This window comes from Pleurodeles waltl, chromosome 12 (assembly GCF_031143425.1).
Source record: "Pleurodeles waltl isolate 20211129_DDA chromosome 12, aPleWal1.hap1.20221129, whole genome shotgun sequence".
Classification (NCBI taxonomy): Eukaryota; Metazoa; Chordata; class Amphibia; order Caudata; family Salamandridae; genus Pleurodeles; species Pleurodeles waltl.
The window spans coordinates 630,980,809-630,997,950 of NC_090451.1; the positions used below are offsets into that span (position 1 = coordinate 630,980,809).

The 17,142-nt window shown below is 48.4% G+C and overlaps 1 protein-coding gene across 1 annotated transcript in view; it reads right to left on the reverse strand.

Moving 5' to 3' along the window:
* Positions 1-17,142, reverse strand: part of LOC138267165 (nuclear receptor ROR-alpha A-like) — a 250,950-nt gene that overhangs the window by 37,439 nt on the left and 196,369 nt on the right. The window lies entirely within an intron of this gene.

Below are 17,142 nucleotides of genomic sequence, written 5' to 3' on the forward strand. Positions count from 1 at the left end.
AATGAGAGTGAGTCTTGATGGGCCAGATGGATGGGCCCGTGGCTGGATTGGTAAAGGGCAGAGAGCTCCAGTCCGACTCAGACGCCAGCAAGGTGGAGGTGGAGTACTGGTTTGGGCTGGTATCATCAAAGATGAGCTTGTAGGGCCTTTTCGGGTTGAGGATGGAGTCAAGCTCAACTCCCAGTCCTACTGCCAGTTCCTGGAAGACACCTTCTTCAAGCAGTGGTACAGGAAGAAGTCTGCATCCTTCAAGAAAAACATGATTTTCATGCAGGACAATGCTCCATCACACGCGTCCAAGTACTCCACAGCGTGGCTGGCAAGAAAGGGTATAAAAGAAGGAAATCTAATGACATGGCCTCCTTGTTCACCTGATCTGAACCCCATTGAGAACCTGTGGTCCATCATCAAATGTGAGATTTACAAGGAGGGAAAACAGTACACCTCTCTGAACAGTGTCTGGGAGGCTGTGGTTGCTGCTGCACGCAATGTTGATGGTGAACAGATCAAAACACTGACAGAATCCATGGATGGCAGGCTTTTGAGTGTCCTTGCAAAGAAAGGTGGCTATATTGGTCACTGATTTGTTTTTGTTTTGTTTTTGAATGTCAGAAATGTATATTTGTGAATGTTGAGATGTTATATTGGTTTCACTGGTAATAATAAATAATTGAAATGGGTATATATTTTTTTTTGTTGAGTTGCCTAATAATTATGCACAGTAATAGTCACCTGCACACACAGATATCCCCCTAACATAGCTAAAACTAAAAACAAACTAAAAACTACTTCCAAAAATATTCAGCTTTGATATTAATGAGTTTTTTGGGTTCATTGAGAACATGGTTGTTGTTCAATAATAAAATTAATCCTCAAAAATACAACTTGCCTAATAATTCTGCACTCCCTGTATAAATGTACAAGTCCAAGCATTGTAGCAGGCATTGTTCGTGGACCACTGGGCCCAAATCACATGGGCAAAGCCCACACAGGATACCTGACTCCAACAGAGAGAACACTGCAGGGGCATCAGATAGCAAAACTACAGGCACCTCAAGGGGAAGGGAAGGGGGGGCACCTCAGCCAGATGAGTGCACGACGCCAGATCCACGAGGGGCCTCCATGACCACTGTTCAATCCTGGGGAGTGCAAAGCCACAGTCTCACAAGTCCAGACAGTGGGTGGGCTGCCCACTGTTACATCCTGGGGAGTGCAAAGCCACAGTCTCACAAGTCCAGACAATGGGTGGGCTGCCCACTGTTACATCCTGGGGAGTGCAAAGCCACAGTCTCACAAGTCCAGACAGTGGGTGGGCTGCCCACTGTTACATCCTGGGGAGTGCAAAGCCACAGTCTCACAAGTGGATAACAGTCTCCACTGGTTCTGGAGGGGGCCTGGTGCCCAGAGTGCTTCGTGCAGCCCTGCCTGACACAGATGCGGGCCAGCCCCTGCCACTCATGGGCCAGCGGTACTTGAGATGAAGGGCCCAGTGCAGCGGTGCTTGAGACGGCAGTGCCCAGTTCAGCGGTGCTTGAGATGAAGGGCCCAGTTCAGCGGTGCTTGAGATGAAGGGCCCAGTGCAGCGGTGCTTGAGACGGCAGTGCCCAGTTCAGCGGTGCTTGAGATGAAGGGCCCAGTGCAGCGGTGCTTGAGATGAAAGGCCCAGTTCAGCGGTGCTTGAGATTAAGGGCCCAGTGCAGCGGTGCTTGAGATGAAGGGCCCAGTGCAGCGGTGCTTGAGACGGCGGTGCCCAGTGCAGCGGTGCTTGAGATGAAGGGCCCAGTTCAGCGGTGCTTGAGATGAAGGGCCCAGTTCAGCGGTGCTTGAGATGAAGGGCCCAGTGCAGCGGTGCTTGAGACGGCGGTGCCCAGTTCAGCGGTGCTTAAGATGAAGGGCCCAGTGCAGCGGTGCTTAAGATGAAGGGCCCAGTGCAGCGGTGCTTGAGACGGCGGTGCCCAGTTCAGCGGTGCTTGAGATGAAGGGCCCAGTGCAGCGGTGCTTGAGACGGCAGTGCCCAGTGCAGCGGTGCTTAAGATGAAAGGCCCAGTTCAGCGGTGCTTGAGATGAAGGGCCCAGTTCAGCGGATCTGGCCATGGTGGGGAGGTCATTTGCCACCTGTCCTGTGGCTGGCGGGGCCCTCCTGCCCATCTGTCCTACGGCTGGCGGGGTCCTCCTGGGCAGCTGTGCCGGGCCTTTTGGTGGCCTCCTGCCCACCTGGGATGGGGTTGGCGGGGCCCTCCTGGCCAGCTGGGCTGATGGCGGTGTTGTCGGGCGTGCTGCCCTTCCCAGCCTTCCCTGATCGCCTGTGGCCCTTCCCCACCTTGGGCGGTGTGCCAGCTGTCTCTACACTTCCTGCCGGAGCCATGGTAGGGGTTTTGGTCCCTGGTGTTTTCACCCTCTTGCGCCGGCCACTGCCTATCTTGGGATGTTTCTCCGGGGGTGGGCTTCCCGTGCCTTGGCTTCGTACCGAACTGGCTGCCCTGGAGGGTGGGGCACTCCACAGTCCATGGCAGACTGTGATGACAGGGGCCGGTTTTGTCGTGGCTGAGGTGCTGACTGTAGTCCTATGACATGGACAGGGTGGGGGAGTTGGGGGAAAGAGGTTGAGTTTGGACAGAAAAAGGTTTTTAGGAACAGTGGGACGGGTAGGTGTAGTGGGTATGGGAGTGGAGGAAGAGGTTGTGGTTGTAGGAGTTGTAAGTTTGGTGTCTTTGGGTGCAGGTGCTTGGGCTGGAGGCTGTCGTGAGGTGGATGGCTGTTGGGTGGGTGGCTGCCTGCGTTTGTGTATCTTGGAAGAGGGGGTCACAGACACTGGGAGAGGACACAGGGGACGTGTAAATGGCAGTGGGGGTGGTGACTGCACGTGTGCGGGGTGTTTTGGTGTGTGTGTGGCTGAGGGACGTAGTGGCTGAAGATGTTGTGCATGCAGGTGTGAGTGGAGACGTGACAGGGAGGGAGGAGGGAGACGAGGAGGAGGGGGACACAGTGGATGCAGTGGGTGTTGGTATGTCTGTATGTGGATGTTGCTTGGGTGAATGCCTGTGTGATGTGTGGTGCTTATGTTTGCCTGAGCTTCCCTTGGGTGTTGAGGTGTGTGCAGGCTGGTCTGATGGTGTGTCTGGGATAGGCAGAGGTACAGGTGATAGGGTATGGGTGGAGGAAGTTGAAGGGGGGAGGCTAGATACAGGGACAATGGCTGCCATCAGTGCTGAGGCCAGAGTCTGGAACGATCGCTGAAGGGCAGCCTGACCAGAATGAATGCCCTCCAGGTATGCATTACTCTGGTGCACCTCCCTTTCTACACCCTGGATGGCATTCAAAATGGTAGACTGCCCAACAGTGAGCGTCCTCAGGAGGTCAATGACCTCCACACTGAGGGCAGCAGGGGTGACTGGGGCAGGGCCTGAGGTGCCTGGGGCGAAGGAGATGCCCACCTTCCTGGGTGAGCGGGCACGGGGCAAACGCTGAGGGGCTGCTGGTAGGGCCGTGCTGGTGCGTTAGGTGGCGGCTGTACCTGTTGTTGCGGGGGGGCACAGATGTTGCCGCCACCACAAGGGAGCTCCCTTCAGAGGACGAGTCGGTGTCACTGATGTCTGCCTGAGTCCCCGCTGTGGAGCTCCCCTCGCCCTCTGTCCCACTGGTGAATTCAGAGTCCGTTGCATGGCCCTCCATGGCCATGTGGGATGCAGCTCCCTCGTGCTTCGATGCAACTTCTCCTCCGCCTGATGATGCTAATGCACACATGAACAGGAAGACCACAAAAAAGGGGGGGGGTGGGGAAAATAAAGACATGTTGAGTGCATGCATTGGCGACACCGTTGGCGGACAGGACAGACACAGAAGCCCCCTGCACTACGCCGCGCACTTGGGGTCGACTATTCAATCCGTGGGACATGGCCTACAAGCCTATGGACGACATCAGCACACACAGATGACACAGGGCCATGAATAGCTGTACTAGGCACCCTACAGAGGTGGGGCGCGGGGGCACAGGGCCATGCCTTACGGAGGGGCCTAGCCTACAGAAATCGCCCTGGCCTAGGGATACCCACAGCCCTCCTCCCCCACCCAGACACCTCCACTGCGCGCAAAGTCAACAGAATGAGAGTGTACTCACCCCCTTGTGTCTGCTGTGATGTCCTCACGCGCCCATCCAAATCGGGGTAGGTCACCGCCAGGATCCGGGACATCAGGGTGGTCAAAGTCCGACTGGCACCCCTCCCACGTTGGGAGGCCATCCCCAGCTGAGCCTCCACCGTCTTCCTGCTCCAGCGGCGGATGTCCTCCCATCTCTTCCGGCAGTGGGTGCCCCGTCTGTGGTGGACCCCCAGGGTCCGGACGTCCTTGGCGATGGCACGCCAAATATCGATCTTCTGATGGGCGCTGACCTATGTGAAATGGACAGGGGGAGAAAAATAGTCATCACCTTCTGCATATTCAATGTGAGTGGCCCCCCATCCCTACCCTTGCCATGTGGCACATGCTCTCACTGTCGTTTGATGCATGCCTCAATCGCTCCCCTCCCCACCATCTTTCATCCACCCCACTCAACACAGGCATTGACCATAAAGCATGCTCCCTCAGTACTAACCTGTTGGTCTGGAGGACCGTAGAGTAGCGCGTACTGGGGGAGGACCCCATCCACAAGTTTCTCCAACTCCTGAGCTGTGAAGGCAGGGGCCCTTTCCCCAGTCGCATGAGCCATTGTCTCTTCCGGACCGAGGTCACAGCAGCACTTGCAGTGTAGGTCCTCTCCTGTCGAAGATCAGGTATCGAGTGATTAAGCAGATAGAAGATGGCGGTCACGCCCATGGCGGTGCGTACCGCGACCGCCGGCGCACATCGTCATTGGCTCATGAGACCCATAGGGTTCAATGTTAACCAATGCTGCTTTGCGCCGTGGTCTTCGACCGCCTACCGCCACGGTGTGCCACGCCAGCGCATTTATCTCACATCCCATTGTCGCACTTCACAGGTCAGGCAGCCGCCATTTCAGGGACCCACATGGCTTACTTTTTACTGCGTCACACATACCTAGGCCTTGCATCAACACTCATACAAAGCATTCAATGGAGTGAGAATCGTGTTATGTGCAAGCTGTGGTTACGTACCTGTGGGTTGATTGACTCTGTGCTCGCTGTTGTCCTTCATAGGCACCGTCCGCTGGGACATGCGAGGAGATGGCGGAATCTTCCTGTGTACAGACCGCTGGTGGACCTGTCGACAATGGAGGAAAGACATGTCATACTGACATACAGGCTTGACCGAGCCACTATTCATGAACTGTGTGCCCAGCTGGAGCCAGACCTGATGTCACCAATCCGCCAACCCACAGGGATCCCCCCTCTAGTGCAGGTCCTGTCAGTGCTTCATTTCCTTGCAAGTGGGTCATTTCAAACAACAGTGGCCATATCATCAGGGATGTCCCAGCCTATGTTTTCCAAGGTGTTGTCCAGAGTGTTGTCTGCCCTGCTGAAACACATGCGCAGCTACATCGTTTTCCCTGAGGTGGGGGATTTGCCTACAGTGAAGGGTGATTTCTATGCCCTTGGACATATCCCCAACATCATAGGTGCCATTGATGGGACCCATGTGGCTTTGGTTCCCCCCCACAGGAGTGAACAGGTGTACAGAAACAGGAAGAGTTATTATTCGATGAATGTGCAGATAGTATGTTTGGCAGACCAGTACATCTCCCATGTTAATGCCAAGTTCCCTGTCTCAGTGCATGACGCGTACATCATGCGGAATAGCAGCATCCCTTAGGTGATGGGTCAACTCCAGAGGCAACGTGTGTGGCTAATTGGTGACTCTGGTTACCCCAACCTGTCATGGCTACTGACCCCAGTGAGGAATCCCAGGACAAGGGCAGAGGAACGCTACAATCAGGCCCATCGGAGAACTAGGAGGGTGATCGAGCGGACTTTCGGGCTCCTGAAGGCCAGGTTCAGGTGCCTCCATATGACAGGTGGATCCCTATTCTACTCACCAAAGAAGGTGTGTCAGATCATCGTGGCCTGCTGTATGCTTCACAACCTGGCTTTGCGACGACAGGTGCCTTTTCTGCAGGAGAATGGTCCAGATGGTGGTGTTGTAGCAGCTGTGGAGCCTGTGGAGAGTGAAGACGAGGAAGCCGAAGAAGACGACGTAGACAACAGGAACACAGTAATACAGCAGTATTTCCAATGACACACAGGTAGGAATACACACCGGCATATTACATATACTTAAACACTGCTACCTCTCTACTGTCTGTCCTTTTCCCGCAGTGTATGGTAACTGAGTTGTGACTTTCCCTTCAGATTTCAGAGATGTGGGCCCCACTGCGTGACATCAGCTTTGTTTCCCCATGAACTACAGCTGTGTGACATTGGTATGTTGGCATCACAATGTACATAAGCATTTTGCCACATTAATGTCTAATACATTTGTTCAAAATCACAGCCAGACTCCTGATTGTTTTGTGCAATAACTGTGTTTATTACAGTGCTCTATTTTGGCGGGTGTTTGCAAATCGGTGAGGGGTGATGGTGGAGGATTGTCCATGGCAGAGTCCAGACTATTTGTATCACAGGTGCATTGTCCAAATGCCTGTGGAAAGTGGAGCAGGGGCAGTTTAAGGATGGACAGGGTGACAATGTGGGACAGTGGGATGACAATCAGGGAGGTATCCTTTCCTGGCGGGGGTCTTGGCATCTTACTCTGTCTTCTTCCTGGATCTCAGGGCCCGCTTGTGGGGTGGTTCTCCTTCTGCAGGGGGTGGGGTGCTGGTGGCCTGTTGGTCCTGTGGCGGGGCCTCCTGTCCACTAGCGTCGTCAGAGGTGGTAGGCAGTTCTTGGTCCATGCTAGTGTCAGGGGCCCTTTGTGGTGCCACAGTGTCCCGCAATGTGGTGACTACCAGATTCAGAGCCCCTACAATGGTGCCCAGGGCGGAACTGATGGTTCGTAGTTCCTCCCTGAACCCCAAATACTGTTCCTCCTGCAGGAGCTGGATCTCCTGAAACCTGGGCAGTACCGTCGCCATCGTCTCCTGGGAATGATGGTAGGCTCCCATGATGGAGGAGAGGGCCTCGTGGAGAGTGGGTTCCCTGGGCCTGTCCCCCCCCTGTCGCACAGCAGCCCTCCCAGTTCCCCTGTTTCCCTGGGCCTCTGTCCCCTGGACCGTGTGCCCACTACCACTGCCCCCAGGTCCCTGTTGTTGTTGGGGTGGTGGGTTAACCTGGGTGCCCTGTAGTGGTGGACACACCGCTGATTGACGTGTCCTGGGGACAGAGGTATGGGCCCGCTGGGTGGGTGCTGTGCTGGTGTTCCCAGAGGGGGGAAGGTCTGCTGTGGCCTGTGGCTGTCTGAAGGGAACCGACTGTCCTGAGGTTCCCGATGGGCCGGCCTGGTCATCTAGATCCAGCTTGACAGAGCTGCTGTCATCACTGTGGGCCTCTTCTGGGGGTGGAGTGGACATTTGTGGACCCTCCTTCGCGGTGACGTGGCGTTCGGGTCCTGCAGGGGTATAAAGGGATGGTTATTGCATCTGTGTGTGCCATAGCGTGCAATGGGTGGGTGCCCGTGTACCGCAGTGCTTGCATTCCTGTGTGGGGGCCTTTGTGACGGTGGTTTGGGGGGGGGATGGTGATGTCCAGTGGGCATGCTTTGGTGATGGGTGTCCATGCTTTGTGGTTGCATGCAGGGCTTGGGGTTGGGATGGGTGGGTTGTGATGGCAAGACATTTGCAAGGAGTAGGTGTGATGGGGGTGAGGGTGTGGGTGGGGGTATGAGTTGGCATGCTGGTGGGGGGGAATGAAGTAGTGAAGATGAGACTTACCAGAGTCCATTCCTCCAGATACTCCTGGGAGGCCCTCAGGATGCAGGATCGCCAAGACCTGCTCCTCCCATGTTGTAAATTCTGGGGGAGGAGGTGGTGGACCGCCGCCAGTCCGCTGTACCACGATGTTGTGCCTGGATACCATTGAACGCACCTTCCCCCGTAGGTCGTTCCACCGTTTCCTGATGCCGTCCCTATTTCTTGGGTGCTGTCCCACAGCGTTGACCCTGTCGACTATTCTGCTCCATAGCTCCATCTTCCTGGCAATGGAGGTGTGCTGCACCTGTGTTCCGAAGAGCTGTGGCTCTACTCGTACGATTTCCTCCACCATGACCCTGAGTTCATCCTCAGAAAACCTGGGGTGTCTTTGCGGTGCCATGGGGTGGTGTGGGTGATGTGTGGGGTGGATTGTGTGGTGCTAAGTGTGGTGATGTGTATTGGTGTGTTGTGTGAAGTGCATGGTAATATTGCTGGGTGAATGTAATATGCACGTCTGGGTGCTCGGATATCTATTGCTCTGTGCGTGGTACCGATCCTCTAGGAGTGGAGGTTTGTGGGTGATGTGGGTGTGTGTTTTATATTTAATTGGGTGTGTGGGTGTGGTGTGTGTATGTGTCTCAGGTTTGTGTATTTTGAATTGTCCAATGTGGCTGTGTTTAGTAAGAGTGTGTGTATTTTGAGCGCGTCGGTGTGTACCGCCAATGGAATACCGCAGTTGAAAGACCGCTGCGTGGATTCGTGTGTCGTGATAGTGTGGGCGTATTTCTGTTGGCGTGACGGTGGGGGTTTGGTCATCGCCAGTTTCTCGCTGACCTTTGGTGTGGCGGACTTTTGTGGATGTCTGTATTTTGGCGGTTTGCCTGTTGTGGGTCAGAATGACCGTGGCGGTTTACCGCGGCTGCGGCGGGATGTTGGCGGTCTTCTGACAGCGGTAAGCGGCTTTTACCGCCAAGGTTGTAATGACCCCCAGAGTGCTTTCCTTCCGCTCCAAAGACTCCCCTAGAGGCAGATCCAAGGAGAGAAGGGATCAAAGGGAGCAATATCAGTCCCAGTCAACGCAGGGGAGTATGACGCCAAGGACCATGCCTACCTTATCACCTTTGACAGGTAGTCCATCAAAGTCAATGCCAGGCCCCATTGAACATCCCAGTCAATTGACATCAAGGAAAGTGTCGACGAAGAGAAATCCTTTGTGGACTACAAGACCTCTACTGTCGATGTTGAGTCCCTCTCCTTTGACAACATCACCAATGTCGATGTCAAAGACACCATCGTCAATGACAAAACAACTCTTGTCAATGTCGAGACTCCCTCCGTAGACATTGAGGACACCACCAAAGAAGTCGACATCGAAGCATCCACTGTCGATTTCAAAGACACAGTCACCTCCCTAAAGCATCTTCCATCAACTTTCAATCTTCCGCCGTTGATGTCAAAGACTTCACTGTCACATCAGTCGAGGTCAAGACTAACGTCTGTGACATCAAGGTCTTGATCTCTATCAATCCACATGTCGCCAGGATGGTTTCAGAGCTTACGTGAGTGGAGAATTGGTGCTCCTGGTTTGCATTATTTTCACACATAATTGCCCTTATGCTGGCGACAGTCCGTTCTATCTCGCTACCTCCTGGGCCAGTCTCATCTCCAAGACTGCTAGGAGAAGCTATTTCTGCTCCATCTCCAGTCAAAGAGACATTCCCTCTAAGGAGACTGAGATTACTGAGGAGGAGGAGGCGGCATCAAATTCGCTGTAGATCTGGAAGACCATCTACTGCAAAATCTGCCTCTTCTCATTCAAGATGATCAGGTAGAAGATCAGCAAAGTCTCAGACTCACCATAGTAGATATTCACCTTCAAATACCTCACAATCTTCTGCAAGAGATTACTCTCCAACACTGATGGACACTCCTCCAGCTAGACCCTCTCCAGTAGATCATCTCTCCACCTTTAACAATGTTTTGGGGAGGGGGGCTATAAAATGGAACATTAAGATTCCCACCAGAACTACATCGACTTCAGTCATCTTTGAGACTTTACACCAAAGAACCTCTTCTAGACCTCTGTTGCCTTTGGTCCCAGGTTTTTTAGAACCTGCAATGCAGGTATTCTTGACTCCTGGATCGATTAGGTCTGTTCCTTCCAGATTTCTAAAGAAGTACAAACCACTGGATCAGGACCCCATTTTGTTTAAAGCGAGATCCTAGGCAGGATTCAGTGATTGTAGCTGCAGCTATAAAAATCACATACAGTTGGTCCTACTGCACCCCCCTCCCCCTCACACACACAAAGAGAGCAAAAGGATGGACTCCTTTGGCAGAAAAAGTTACAGAACATCTGCAATAATTATAAAGGCGGCAAGTGCAACAGCAGTCTTGGAAAGATATAATTGTTGCCTGTGGGACTCTTTACATATAAGTAGACAAGACTTCCAAGCGATATTTCATGAAGGAATGCTAGTCTCAAATCAAATAATTCTGGCAGCAGCTGATTTGTACAACTTGGCAGTGCATGGGTTCTGCCTTGGTATCGCCACACGATGCAACTCTTGATAGACACTGACCGGCCTAAAACCTGAAGCGCAACAGAGGATTGCTAATTTACATTTTCAGGTTCAATATTATTTGGTTCACATGCAGATGCAAAATGTCATGAATGAAGTTGGAAAAAGACATTTTAAAAGCAGTTCGATTAGAGAAGATAAAAGAGTTCAAAAAGCAATACAGGTCTTATGACAATTTTTATATCCTTTGGAGGGCTCAAATCCGCAATTGGTTGAACTAAAACCAGCAGCAAATGTACCACCACAGGAAATCTTCTAGAGGGAAAGGAGGTTTCCACCAACCACAAAGTGCTTCCAGAGGGAAAACTCCACCAAAATAATGATTTCCGCTTTCTCAGTTGCCTACTTCAGTAGGAGAAATTCAGAGCAATTATGTCCAAGAGTGGCGCAAAATAACCAAAGGCAAATAAGTCTTGAATTTTGTGCAGAGTTAATATTCTCTACGTTTCAGATCCCCTCCTCCTTCAGTACTTCCAAACAAGCCATCAGACTTTTAGATAGATCTGTTGTAGAAAGAGGACAACACATTGATGCTGAAAAATGCTCAGGTAAAACAGTAATCTATCTGCCTGGAATGTCTCACTCTGTTACAGACTCATCATCCTTCAGACAGACAGATATAATCCCTACGGAGATCAGTGGCATTTTTCATATTCATAGTTTCCAATGCCAGGTCGTACATGAGACCACTGCGGCAGTTTCTGGAGCATGAGTGGATGCAGTCCTCCAGCTGGGAACAGAAACTAACTCTTTCACAGTCAGCACTCCGGTCTCTCCCATTGTGGACCAAGTCGGAAAATCTAAAAGTGTCAATCCCCTTCCGTCGGGATCTCCCAACCCAAACTCTTGTCACAGATGCTTCCCTCCAAGGATGAGGTACTCACATGGGTCATTTACAGACTCATTTCCAGACTCGAGGAATACGGTCGGAGAAAGAAGAGTCTTACCATATCAGTCTCCTAGAACTGAGAGCGGTCCACCTAGCATTGAAGTTCTTCCTTCCTGTGATAAATGCGAACTCCCTGTTACTTCAGACAGACAATACTACAACAATGCGTTACCTGAACAAAACGAGAGGGACACATTCCAGACCCTTGTCACTCAAATCACAGGTCATATAAAATGGTCCATTGTGATGAACCTAACAATTACAGCCGTACACCTTTCAGGTGTTCAAAATACAGAAGCAGATTGCCTTGGCTGTATTGTTCAAGATGACCCCAACTCGGTTCTAAATGATGAGGTACTGGAGGAAAATTTTCAAGAATGGGGCTGTCCCCAAATAGATCTTTTTGCAGATGCAGAAAGCAGAAAAGGCCAAGACTAGACCTCTAGATTTTACCAACCGGGGTCAAAGGGGAATGCCCTTTTTATTGACTGGTCAAGAACATTTCTCTATGGTGTTCCCCCGAGATCCCTCTTATTCTGACAGTTTCGATCAAGCTGTACAAATCCAAAACCAGAATGATACTAACAGTGTTGGAATGCCTTGTCAGTGATGGTTCGAGCTCACGCACAACAGGTTGCTGTGCAGGCAGGATCTCCTTTATAAACTGGGAGGTTCGATTCAGCATCCCACTCTTCCATAGCTGGAATTGACTGCTTGGCTTACAGTAGAACTACCACAATACTCTGTGGACAGTTTGAGAGCCCTTCCACAAGACATTCCTATGCTTCAAAGTGGAAGAAAACAATTCTGATCCATGTAATTGTCATGTTGAAATGTTATTACCTTGCCTGCTTCATATAGCAAAGTCAAATTTACAGTACTCCTTCATTAAAGTACACCTTTCAGCCATAACCACTTATGGACCCCCCCCCCCCTTTCACCCTCCAACCACACACACACACACACACAAACTTCATTTTTAAAAATTCCTGTGGTTAAAGATTTCTTAGAGGGGATTAATAAAGTTTTCTTTCCATTTACAACTCCCTCTACCTCATTGGATCTTAACATTTTTCTCTCTAAATTAATAGAGCCTCTTTTTTAACCTATTCACAAGGCCTCTTTACAACACTTTACGTGGAATACAGCTTTCTTAGACACATTTATTTCAGTGCACAGAGTAAGCGAAATCCAAGTTTTGAGTGCAGAAAAGCCATATACAGATTTTCACAAGAACATAGTTGTAATGAGAACTTGTCCCAGCTTTCTTCATAACGTAATCTCCGATTTCCACATTAATCAAACAGTTTTTTCCCACTTTTTCCCAAATCCTTCAACTCAGGCAGAGAAAGCTCTCCAATCCCTTGATGTCTCAAGGGTGTTGAAATTCTATTTGGACAAAATTAGAGACATAGGCTCTTTATAAATTATGGACTAGTAAGAACTGGTTTGCCCTTTACAAATCAATCATTTAATTTCTTGTGTATTGTTTCTGCATATCAGTTTGTAAATAAACCGTTACCTGGTATGCCAAATGCTTTTTTTATTTTTAGGTGAAGTGGCTACTATAGCCCTTAGGAATGTACCCATTGCAGATATTTGCAAAGCTGCGACCTGGAGGTCTGTCTGTACTTTTGCTAGACATTATTGTCTAGTATCAGACTCCAGGGAAGATACTCCAGTTGGGCAGGCATTGCTGAGGATTCTTTTTGTGTAATTATTGGATTGTCTCTATTTCTCATCCTGTCTTTAAGGGATGGACTTGCTATTCTATTGATTGCTTATGAATACTGATATGGATCCCCTGAAAGAGAAGGAAAAGTTACTTACCTGTAATCCTAGTTCTCCTCCAGGGGTATCCTCATCAGTCATAAGCAACCCTACTGCCTCCCCATACAAAAAAATTCTACAGTCCTTAATAAATTTTACCCAGGTTCCTATATTGGCCCGTAAAAATGGCCTGACCTAACTGCCACCTGTCATGCATGATGGGATACTGAGGGTACTGTGAGGTTCTAAAAGGCACAGTGCCAGTTGCAGTTCCATTAGCTGAATGTATTACTTGCAGCCTATTCACCAATTCTCCCTTTCATTTATTTTCCTTTAAAAAAAAAAGTCTGAAAGGTTGGATAGGTTTTCCTTTACTCTGTGGTAACTTATATGAAAGTCCTTGTTTTTCTTTTGAAATGAAAATTAAATTTCGACTTCATAGGTTGTGTATAGGCTTCAATTGTGAGAGTAAAGATTTTTTCAGATTGAAGTATATATACATATATGTATTTTATAAGTGCTCTGAGGTCCCCATACGTGGGCGGGGCTATTCACTGCTTATGACTTTGAGGATACTCCTGGAACAGAACTAGGATTACAAGTGAGTAACATTTCCTTACTCAGGTGGTACAGGGAATTGTAGAGGAAGGGGGGTTTCTACCTTAAGAGCAGCACCTATTTCATTATTCATTCTCTACCTTAGTGCTGCCTTTTAAGCAGAATTATAATATGTTTTAATAGATTTTTTAAAGATGGATATATGTTTTGTAAGTGATTCTGCTCTACCATTAATTAAGCACTCAGTATATTATTTATCATGGTTTCATTAGAGGTAAGAACATCAAAATAATGAATTAGAAATTATTTTGCGAAACTACTGTTAAAATAGAAGGTGGATGTTGTACAATGGTGCCAAAAATGCAAGGTAAGGAAGGTAAATCCCAAAGTGCTATGAGACAAGAGCAAAATAGAAAAAAGCAAAGTAGGCAGCACAATGGTGGACACCAGGACTGTAGTATTCCTGAGTTTTAGCCCAAACTATTTCTCCTGCAAATAGAACCCGCAAATTCTTCACTCTGAGAGCCACTGAAGAGCCTCAAGAAATCCTACACAATGCAGCTGTAGAAAGAAAAGAACGCAGCAAGAGATCTTTTCTGGGCGAAAATGATATTCAGCTTCTGGGAGAGTAATCTTAGGCAATTCTGGGAAACTATTAACAACCTCAACTCCAGAAGTAGAAGCTTAAACAATTCAAACTTTTCAGGACCTACATGGGTGAATTGTCTTACCTCAACACTCTCTATACAGTATCAGCCGAGTAGTGTTGTTCACCATACATGCAATCAATTGGCTGTGAATATATCTAGAAGGAATGTGCAGCCAGCAGGAAATGATCTAAAAAATACCCTGTCCTCAGTTCACAAAACCCTTTGCAAGGGCCGTCGAGATGATGCCCCAGGACCAAATGACAGCAGGCCATTTTTAAAGAGGATGTAGAATTTTGGTTGGAGGTGCTGGCCTCACTATTTAAAGAAATTCAGCTAAGTTATGCCATTATTAAAAGTTGTTGGGTTCCATCAAAAATCCAATATACAAGGGGCAGGGAAAGGGAAAACCATGCCAATTAAAGGATTGTAGCCCTTCTTGATTTTGAGGCAAAAAACGATGCCATTCGCTGACATATCAGATTGGTCAAGCAAAATCATTATTCCTCTGAACCAAACTAGCTTCAAGAAAGCAGTGGGAACCATAACAAACATTCTAGCCACCGTCATGTTGGTGATCAATGCAATTGTTAGAAGGAAAATCTGCACCTTGGTTTTATTGACTTCAAAGCCGCTTTTGACCGGGTCAGAAGAGATCTACTTTGGAGAAAGTTGAAGAAGTGGGGTCTACCAGACTCCCTACTGAAGGTGATATCTTTATACAGACACATGAATCCAAACAAAAATTAAACATGTCTCAAGACTGTCCAGAACGATCCAGACACATCTAGGATTAAAACAGGGATGTGTGTTAGCCCCTCATTTATTTAACCTCTCCATGGCAGACCTCACATCTGTTTTGGATGAAGAAACTCTCATCCATCCAGCCAAGGTCCTTTCCGCCTCACCCACTTGTCATAAGCGGACGCCATTGTGTTATTTAATCAAACCAAGGTGGGCCTTTAAAAATTACTGAATGCTCTTGCCAACTATGCAAGATCTAATCACCTGGAGATCAATGTGAACAAAACCAAAACAATGCTAGTTGGCAACCACTTGGGACACACAGCAAGAATGGAACTAAACAACATCCTGCTGCAATGAGTAACACATCACAAATATCTGGGCCTATTTTATTTACACACAAGAAAGTTTTTCGCAGCAAAGGCAAAATATTGAGTAGAAGCGCTCAGTCGTAATACACGCTTTTCACCATCTTGGCAATAATGTTAGACTGGCCCTCTTACCTCCCACTCTTAATAGTTATCTCTTGAAAATTATTGCCAACAATCACCTAAGCCAGGTGGCAATGCGAGGCCTGGATGCGCCAACAGTGGACAAAATACAAATCGACACATTCAGTAGAGTTTTCAGCCTTTCCCGGTACACGTCTCCAGCTCAACTCCACCTAGAATTTGGCTTAACGAGGTAAAACCTAGCCAGAAGAGCTTCTGCGATAAAGACCTGGTACAAGGTCAGCCGCGCCAAAGACGTTCTGAATAGTGTCGGCCCAGAACATCTACTTGTACACTTCCACCAAACAATTGAGTCTAACAGAACTATAGGAAGCTGGCATGCTGTACGATACCTTCAAAATAGGAGCCAACAGGGCGACCAACTAAGTATCTTTTATTGAAGACAAAATCAAATTTAGTGCCCACTCGCTCGCCTTAATGGCAACCACATTGGCTCCTGCTACCCATCTTTCAATCCCATTTTCAGTGTGCATAAAACGTAGCTTAGTGATTTTACGTCTGGGCAACATACTGACCCTAGCAAACACACCAGAATGGAAGCACTCCGGCTCAACCTTATTCAGGCATTATAACAAGTCTGAGTAAGATCTCATTCACTTTGTATTTGTCCTCGGCTGCATAAAGTCAGGTTGCAACTACTGAAGAGAAGCTTCAATGACGGAGCCTTCTGGACTTGCAGGGAAGTCATAGTAGCGTTCTTCAACCCACGCGATCCGTAGCTAAATTTCAAATTAAACATATGTTTGGCACTAGCGCTCTTCAGAAATTCTAGAGTCGCCTAACCCTCATCATTTAATATGGTCTTATTTTCAACGGAACAAAGCTCACAGCAGTTCACTTATAGAGAAGAAGTTAGTGAACCATTCAGAACACACGTCACAGGACACACTCATGACATATAATTCTACACAGTTGTCCGCTCAAAAATGGCACTAGCTACCTTGTTGAATGGAGTCCACATCTTTCCGGACAAATATTGGTCATTGAAGACCGTCTCCAATCCCGTCCTATGTAAAAAAGCACTTACTGGTCCTAGAGATAGGAAGCATTAGCACACTTTTTTCACTTGGAGATTGGGAGATAAAGTTGGTTGCAGTGTGTTTAGATGACTTAGGTTAGCTGTTTTGTATTGGTAAACAATGTGGCTGCCTAGCCTATTAACTGGCATCAAGTGGGAATTTGTGAGTAACAAGCTTATTGACTCACTACAAGTACTGTATGTAAAAAGCACAATGTTTCAACATAGGTACTTTTAGACTTATTTTAAGGTAATTATAATTTACATATACAGTTTTAAGCTGTAATATTGTCACGGTTTTAATTAACTAAACAATACATTTGATACTGGTTTGTTAGTAGAAAGATTGCATCAAGATCATTGTGCTGGGACTTGTGGCTGAATGGGCTAAATAAAGCATCTGCTCCAGTGGTCTCTGTTTGACCTAGGTTCACAGGTTCAAATCCCAGCTGCCCCTCTCAGCCTTTGTGTGGCAGTAGGATGTAAAATACATACTTTAAGGGAGAACAACGGCACCACAAGTACTTGTCTAGTATGAATCATTTCAAAGCTTACGATGATGCATGCAGACTTGCATAGTGAAAAAGAATGACAGTAACTATTTTGGTATAGTATCCGCTCCCA